Genomic DNA, 9000 nt, shown 5'->3' on the forward strand with positions numbered 1-9000 from the left:
TCTCCATATTTTTGGCAGCACAATTTAATGGTTCTGAACTATGGCTCTGGAGCCAGACAGCTGTGTTGAATCTCAGCTCTGCTAATCACTAGCAGTAGGAATAAGTTGCTTCCTGACCTGGGTACTGGTTTCACAGGTGTATTCAGTGTGCGAAAGCTCATGGAGCTGTGTGCTGAAGATGTGTACACTTTCTCCCATCTGTGTCACACCCTCAGAATGATGTCTTCTTTTTATTAGTGCCTGAAAATTAGCAGAATTCATGGGAAAACTCCGGACTTTCAAAGGCTATGGAATTGGCAGTGTCCAAGCCAGATTTCCAAGGGGTAAAGGGCTTCCCAGCTTGTCTGTATTATAGGTAGAATAAATAGAAAATCACACTAAGGTATAGATGTGATATGATGAGAGGACAGGGCTGGCAATAGGAAGTTCCAGAGAAGGAGGTGGCATTTGGCAGCCGTGTCTAGATCCTTGGTGCCTAACTTTCTGCAATTCTACTGGGTAATCCTGATGTCAGAGAACAAAGACCAAGTTTAAAAGGAGGCAACTTGGGACTTCCCTGGTGGTGCAGTGGTTAAGAATCTGTCTGCCAATGCAGGGGACACGGGTTCATTTCCTGGTCTGGGAAGATCCCACATGCTGCGGAGCAACTAAGCCCTTGCACCACAGCTACTGAGCCTGCACTCTAGAGCCCACAAGCCACAACTACTGAAGCCCGTGCACCCTAGAGCCCACATGCCACAACTATTGAGCCCATATGCCGCAACTACTGAAGTCCACGCACTCTAGGGCCCATGTGACACAACTACTGAGCCCATGTGCTGCAACTACTGAAGCCCACACGCCTAGAGCCCATGTTCCACAACAAGAGAAGCCACCACAATGAGAAGCCTGCGCACCGCAATGCAGGGTAGCTCCCGCTTGCCACAACTAGAGAAAGCCCGTGCACAGCAGCGAAGCCCCAATACAGCCAAAAATAAATTTAAAAAAAAAGAAGGTCCTGAAAAATGTAGGGACGAGGTGGATCAGCCAGAGACTTCAGAACTTGAAGAACCACACAGGTGTTAGTTCCCTGGGTTTTCTATTTGCCTCCCTATATCCCAGACTGGCTGCAACCCAGTACAGCTGTCCAGAAGCTGGCAATCCAGAAATATCAATGGGTAAAGGCAAAAATAGGACAAGAAAAAATTTCTCTCTTTAGCCAAAGTACCACGAAAGGTACAGCCTGGAAGGATAGAATTTTTTTTTTTCTTTTGGCTGCATGCATGGTGTGTGGGATCCCAGTTCCCTGACCAGGGATTGAACCGCAGCCCCTGTAGTAGAAGTGTGGATTCTTAACCACTGAACCACCAGGGAAGTCCCTAGAAAACTGTTTTGATAATTATTACAGATTATCATCTTATTCAGTTAAACTTAACGTGGCTTTTCCTCATCCCCATCAACAGAGGCTGAGTGGGGAGCCTAGACCTCCACCCTCACCTGGTACTCTCACCACTCTTATTCAGCATAGTACTTGAAGATCCTAGTCAGTGTAGTAAGGCAAGAAAAGGAAATAAAAGGCATATAGATTGAAAAGAATAAAATTATTTGCAGATGACATGATGGCCTATATAGGAAATCCCCATAAATCTACAAAAAAACTTCTAGAATACATGAGCTTAGTAAAGTTGCAGGATAAAAGATCAACATTAAAAAAACTGAATTGTATTGCTATACACTAGCAATGAATGCATGGAAACTGAAATAATAAACATACCATTTATGACCACTTAAAAAAAAGAAATATTTAGGTATCAATCCAACAGAACTTATACAGGAGTTGTATGTTGAAAACTACAAAATGTTAATGAAAGAAATTGAAGATCTAAATAAATGGAGAGATATACCATGTTCATGGATTGAACGATGAAACATAGAAAATGTAATTTCTCCCCAAATTGGTCTGTAATTCAACACAATTCCTCTTAAAATCCCAGCAAGATTTTTTGGTAGAAATAAAGTTTATTCTAAAATTTATATAGAAAGGTAAAAGAATAAGAATAGCTAAAAAAAGTCTTTAAAAAAATGAGAGAAATCAATCCACCTGATTTTAAGACTTACTATATGGGTAAACTATAACATTTTTATAAGAAAATATTTGGGACCTGTAGCTTCGTGAAAAGTTCTTAGACAAAATACCTAACATATGATTCATAAAAGAAAGAAATTGATAAATTGGACTTCACCAAAATTTAAACTTTTGCTCTGCAGAAGATCCTGTTAAGAGGATGAAAAGACAAGCTGTATACTTGGAGAAAAGTTTGCAAACAATATATATGACAAAGGACATGAATCAAGGATATATAAAGAAGTCTCAACACCCAATGGTAAAAAAATCACAATCCAATTAGAAAATGGGCAAAAGGCATGAAGAGATATTTCACTAAAAGGTATATACAGATGACAAATAGGCACATGAAAAGACATTCAATATCACTAGCCACTAGGGAAATGCAAATTAAGACTACAGAGAGATATCACTATCTTATTTTTGAATAGCTAAAGTAAAAAATAGTGACTATACCAAACACTGGCAAGGATGCAGAGAAACGGGTTCTCTCATAAATTGCTGGTGGGAATTTAAAATGGCACAACCACAGTGAAAAAATGGTTTGGAAGTTTCTTACAAATGAAATGTACACTTATAGAACAACCCAGCGACCATACTCCTGACTGTTTACTTCAGAGAACTGAATCTTATGTCTGTACAGAAACCATAATGTGAATGTTCATGGCCCAAAAGAGGAAACAAAATATTTTTCAGTGGGTAAATGCCTAAACAAACTGGGGTACATCCATACCATTGGAATACTACCCATCAATAAAAAGGAACAAAAAAATGATACAACTTGGATGGATCTCAAAGGCATTATGCTGAATGAAAAAAGCCAATCTCAAAAGGTCACATACTGCATGATTCCATTTATATAACATTCTTGAAATTATAAAATTATACATATGGAAAACAAATTAGTGGTTGCCAGAGGTTAGGGATGATGAATGGGAGGAGGTAGGTACGATCATGAAGGATTAACATGAGGGAGATTTTTGTGGTGACAGAATAATTCTGTACTTTGATTGCAGTGCTGGTTACAAAAATTCATACATGTGATAAAATGACATAGAACTATATACACATTTTGTACCAATGTCAGTTTCCTGGTTTTGATATTGTACTATAGTTATAAATGGCAAGTAACCATTAGGGGAAACTGGAAGGGTTCACAGAACCTCTCTATTTTTGCAACTTCCTGTGAATCTATAACTATTTCAAAATTAAATGTTAAAAGTGATGAAAACTGAAAGAAGTAAAAAAACCTAAGTTTGCATTGATACTGTTGATTCAGATTTAGGATTATAGAGCAAACCTCACTGATCTGACATTTGTGTCTCTTTATCCTCACACTGAGCAGCCTTACTCTCAGTGACACCATCACAAGTGCACATTTAAAAAAAAAACAAAAAACACATCCAACAAACTCTTGGATAACAATACCAACATTCTCATCAACAATGTGATTACTGAAAACAACTTAAGAATTTTGCAGTTTTGTCTTTAAGGCATATCTTTCTAGGGTTGTACAGATTATTTATTTTAGAATCTCTTAGAGTACTTTCCCTTGGGACTAGGCTACCAAAGGCTATATACATCTATGTTCACTTGTTTAATTTTGCTTTTGATTTTAGAGATTGCATTTAAAAAATTTAATTTCATTTTGTAATTATGTAAATTATTTGCATGGTTTCAAGTAAAATTCTCAAAATTGTATATATTCAGAGAAGCCTGGATTTTATCTTCTCTCTTCCCCTCTGTCTATAGGTAACCATTTAAAAAGTTGTATGGTTCATTCTTCTGTTTTAAAATATGTGTTTGCATACATATGCATATCTTATTTTGACAAATGTATAACACTCCATTATGTGGATATACCATACTTTATTCAATCATTTTTCTACTGATGGGCATTTAAATTTTTTTCTAGTTTTCTACTATTATAGATAACATTGCAGCAAATAGTCATATGAACATGTCATTTCTTATTTTTGCCAGTGTGTCTTTGGGATAGATTTGTAGAAGTGGGATTGCTGAACCAAACCATAATTTTATAGATACACAGATTAAACACTAAAGTGGAATGCAGTATTTCAAATCTGTGAGGATGACCATGAGTTTTGACCTCTAGTTTCTTCCTCAGGGAAGTGGGATGCTCCACCATGGGGATGATCACTTCTGCCTGCCCTACCAGCTCCTGGATGGCCTTTGGGCAATGAGCTGAGTTAGGAATGCAGGTGGAGGTGCCTAGCAGGGTATCAAGTTACCGATGGGACCTGCTCTCCTCTCCAGCCACCCCCCTCCCCAGAAGTTCTAGCACTTTTTGTGCCAACCATATCCATCTCTCTCTCTCTCTCTCTCTCTCTCTCTCTCTCATTGTTTTGGCTGCACCGTGTGGCCTGCAGGATCTTAGTTCCCTGACCAGGGATCGAACCCGCACCCCCTGCAGTGGAAGTGCGCAGTCTTAACCACTGGACCTCCAGGGAGTTCCCCATTATCCATCTCTTGATATAACAGGACTCTTGTGTGTTCCAGGCATTGTGCTCATTCAATCCATACATCCTAGGAAGAGATTATTAGGAAAGATGAGAAAACTGAGATTCAAAAAAAGATAAGTCTCTCACTCAAAATGACATAACTAATAAGTGATGGAGCCAGTTTCAAATCTTGGTCAGTAGAATATTCTGGAAGACGATGAAGTAAAGGTGTTTCCCGGAACCTTTCTCCAGATATTATCCAAAATCAACAGGGAGAACAAGAAATAGGGAATTATAAAGCATTTGGAACCCTGAATCACACACCAAGTCAGAGAGAGGAGGGAAAAACGGTTCATGGCTTCGCTAAGAGGATGAAGCTCAAAACTGAGTGGTTGCAAGGTATGTGTGATCGTGTGTATGAGTGTGCCTGTGAGTGTGCGTGTGAGTTTGAACACAGGCTCTACTTCTTGCTTCTGTCACGCAGTATACAGAAAAGGCTCAGATATGGAGAGCACAGGAGCTTTAAAATGCTGGGTGAGGGGAATTCTGTGGCTGTCCAGTGGTTAGGACTCCGCGCTTCCACTGCTGGGGGCCTGCAAGTGACTGTGGTTTCGCCAGCGATTGTGGTTACGCCAAAAAAAAAAAAAGAAAATTGCTGGGTGAGGTGGGGCACTGGAGACAGTAGTTATTTGAAAGTCGACGTAAGAAGCAGTTAGGTATTAGATTCTCATCCCATTTCTGCAGGAGACCTAAAATTTAATCTTTGGAGAAACTGAATCAGAGAGGGTAAGATGAGGGGCTGGGAAATACAGCTATATCTTGATTTGCCTTAACAGGAAATCAGTAGGTGACATTTAAAATTGGTGATATCTAAATCGGGAGATAACAGCAAATGCTGTTATATCACTTGGAGACATAGCAGTAAAAAATCACCCAAGGTGTTAAAAACGATTGCTTAAACAAAAATAAATAAATGGTAAAATGGGAAATAGATGAAACAAGAATGGCCAAATGTCAATAATCATTGAAACTGTATGACAGGTACATGGAGATTGATCATACTGTTCTCTCTACTTTTGTGTATGTTTGAAATTTTCTATAATTAAAAATTATAAAATCCAGGGCCACTTTTTATTATTATTATTATTATTATTATTATTATTATTATTATTAAAGCACCATTTGACTTTTGAAGCTGTTTACCAGGAACACCCTGATGGCAGGACAACAACAAACCTGGTTTGTTCACTCCCAAGTCTATGGTCTCAAGCAATTTAAGACCACAGCTTGAGGTCCTGGAGGGAGCCCTGGTGTATGGGGCAAAAACGAGGGTTTGGGAAAGTTGTCCAACCTTCCTGAGCTTCAGACTCCTTATATGTAAAATGAGGAGTTTGAACCAACTCGGAAGTCTGTAATATTAGGATTAGGGAACAGACTGTGGGGATGGAATGGGAGAAGGTGGGTGAGAGGGGAGTGTATTAAAATTTCTATGAGAAAATGAGGGTTAAAAAAAAAGTGAAAATTTGGTGCCTGCTGTCAGAGAATCTTAAATTAAGGGTTGCTTCCACTTTTCCTTATTTTCTTCTCCAATGCTTTGTAATCCTCTTCAGCCAATTTCTAAAATGCCTCTGTGCTCTGGGAGGATTATATTTCAATAGAAGCAACATTTTATTATATGGAGGAGCTTAGCAGGGACCAGTGAACACCACTGGTGACAGTGACTAATGAAAGAGCAGGGCCGACAGCGTGTGAATGGGGACGAGTGTCGTGTGGCTGCTCTTCTAGCCTTAGTTAAAACTAAGGGTCCAATTCGGTCTGCTGAACAAACATATTTATGGAGGTTTATTGAACACAAAATTAATTTTGGAGACATTAATCTAAAGAGAACTCGACTGACAGCAACAGTGGTGGTGTTTAATGGAAGACAGAGTGAACAAATGAGCCAGGTCTGCCACAGCCCTTTTGTTGAGAAAATATGAGTATCCCCAGGGCTTTCGTAGACTCTAATCCCTTCTTTTGAACAATACAGCCTCCAAATAGACCAAGTGAGCAAAAGAGAATTCTGAAATGCACAATCTAAGAGATAAATGTCCTGAAGTCGCATTGGCTTCAAGATGAGATGCCGTCTGCTGTGGGCACATCTTCTCTTCCTGCTTTTGTTTTCTTTGTATATATGTTTAGGTTGGGGTTTATTTTACATTAGACTGTAACCTGCCTTATCACAGTGTGGTACACATGCCAACACTAGCAGCATTCCCTGGGAGCTTGTTAGAAATGCAGACTCTCAGGCACTGCCCCACACCTGCTGAATTTGAATCTACATTTTAACCAGATTCCAGGTGATCTGAAGCACATTAGAGTTTGAGAAGCTCTGTTTCATCTGTTTGCTTTGTTTTGGCTAAACAGGAAAACAAACCAAAAAGAAATTCCAGTTGCTGACTCTAAAAGCTCTTTTAGAAATTCGACCTCCTGCAACATTGTCTATTTTAAATTCCTAGCCAGACAGTTTTTGACCCAGAGGCCTCCTACTCATGCTTTTTTTTTTTTTTAAATGAAGTATAGTTGATTTATAGTGTTGTGTTAATTTCAGGTGTACAGCAAATTGATTCATATATATATATATATATATATATATATATATATATATTCATTCTTTCTCCTACTCATTCTTCAAGGCTCAGCCTGGGGACTTCCTGCTCCTTGAAGTCTTTTGTGCATTACCTAGGCTGACCTGCCTCTTCTGTCTTCCCACTACCTAGTTATAGGACTCTTGAGTATGTGACTGGTCTCTCTAAGCCTCAGTCCCCTCATCTGTCAGATGGGAGTAATCCCAGGGTCTACATCATAGAACTGTGGTGGAAGGCTGCAGGAGATATGTTTAGCTCCATGACCAGCATATTGTAAATACTCAGTAATGGTATTTATTGTTTCTTTTCATAGTGCAGCTTTTAATCTTTTTATTTGCATGTCCATTCTTCCCCTTTTGACTGTTTTCTGGAGCACAAGGAGTGTGTCTTACTCATTTTTATATCTCAAGAAGCAAGGATGGACCCAAAATTGTTCAGTGAAAGTAGTAATAGAAAAAAAAATGAGTCAGTGCTCATATAAGGCAGGAAATACAAGACAAGGATTTCATTTATGGTGACGTCTCATGCTCTGGGGCATAGAGGTAGAAGAAGACACTTAGAGTTGATGGTTGGTGTGAGTAAATATTGGGTTGGCCAGAAAGTTTGTTGGGTTTTAAGTAGACACATTTTTCATTTTCACCAAGAACTTTATTGAAAATGTATTCCTTAACCGAACGAACTTTTTGGCCAACCCAATATTTTCCATGTTTCTAAAGCATTGATTTAAAAAAAAATCCCAATTCAGTAAATCTCCGCTTTTCTTGCCTCCCCTTTTGTATTTGTGGTGGTAGTGAATGGTTTGGTATATTCTTCAGTGTCAGGTTTTGTAGTTACAGGTTTACGGATAACTTGTCATTGGTTTAGGGGAGATTTATGCTGATCAATGAATTGGAAAATACCTATAAAGTTAAAGGATCCAATAGTAGCTGAAGAAAAAAGAGAAAAGGTTTTTTTTAGAAGAAAAAAACCTTTAGAGCAAATTGACAATATTAAGGTGATAGAAAAAGAGAGAGAGTGTGTGTGTGTTTATACACACAAAAAGAGCTTTATACATCTCAAGTCATGTTTACATTGATTTAGGCATAGACTTATCTCAATTTCTACTGCAGACAAAGTGAGAGGACTCTGGTAGTTTGGGGCTTGAACCTGCTCCAAAAGGCTTTCTATTTGATACAAGGGATTTAGATTAGTTATAAACTAGGATCTTTTGAGACCATCTTAAGTTGTTACCTGCTTCCCAGGTTATAGAGAAAGATCTAGGGGTCACCTTTACCTGAGTTTATTTTTTTTAATATGTGTTACTCTGCTATAATAAAAATCCTGGTTAATGAATTTCTTGGGGAATTTTATACAGATAAAATGTGAACAGAATATATTAATTCCACAAATGTCTTAGGTTATTATTAGCAAAGGAAGACTGTGTTTCTCAAAGGACTAATAATGGCGTAGGGCAGTGTTAGACCTCTTAAGATTAAATAATAGTAATACTTACTGTAATTGTAATGTTGAATTTCTCCTAGAGGCTCAGTAATAATTCTCTCCCAGCTTCTGGTTGAACTCTGTGGCCTCCTCTGACTGACAGCAGAGCTCGGAATGGAGAACTCTCCTTCCAGATGGCCACTCTGATATAGCATCTGGAGCCTCCGAAGGTTGGGGTCATGCTCATTGCTCCAGCTTCCTGTTTAAGAAGGAAGTATTCTTGGCTTGCAGCTAGGCTGCATGCTTAAGCTTTGTTTCCTTTTAATTTGTTTTTCCTCTCAGCACAACATTATTTCCTTTGTTGGCTGCAACCCTGAATGACCAATGG

This window comes from Hyperoodon ampullatus (assembly GCF_949752795.1).
Source record: "Hyperoodon ampullatus genome assembly, chromosome: 10".
NCBI classification, from domain to species: domain Eukaryota; kingdom Metazoa; phylum Chordata; class Mammalia; order Artiodactyla; family Ziphiidae; genus Hyperoodon; species Hyperoodon ampullatus.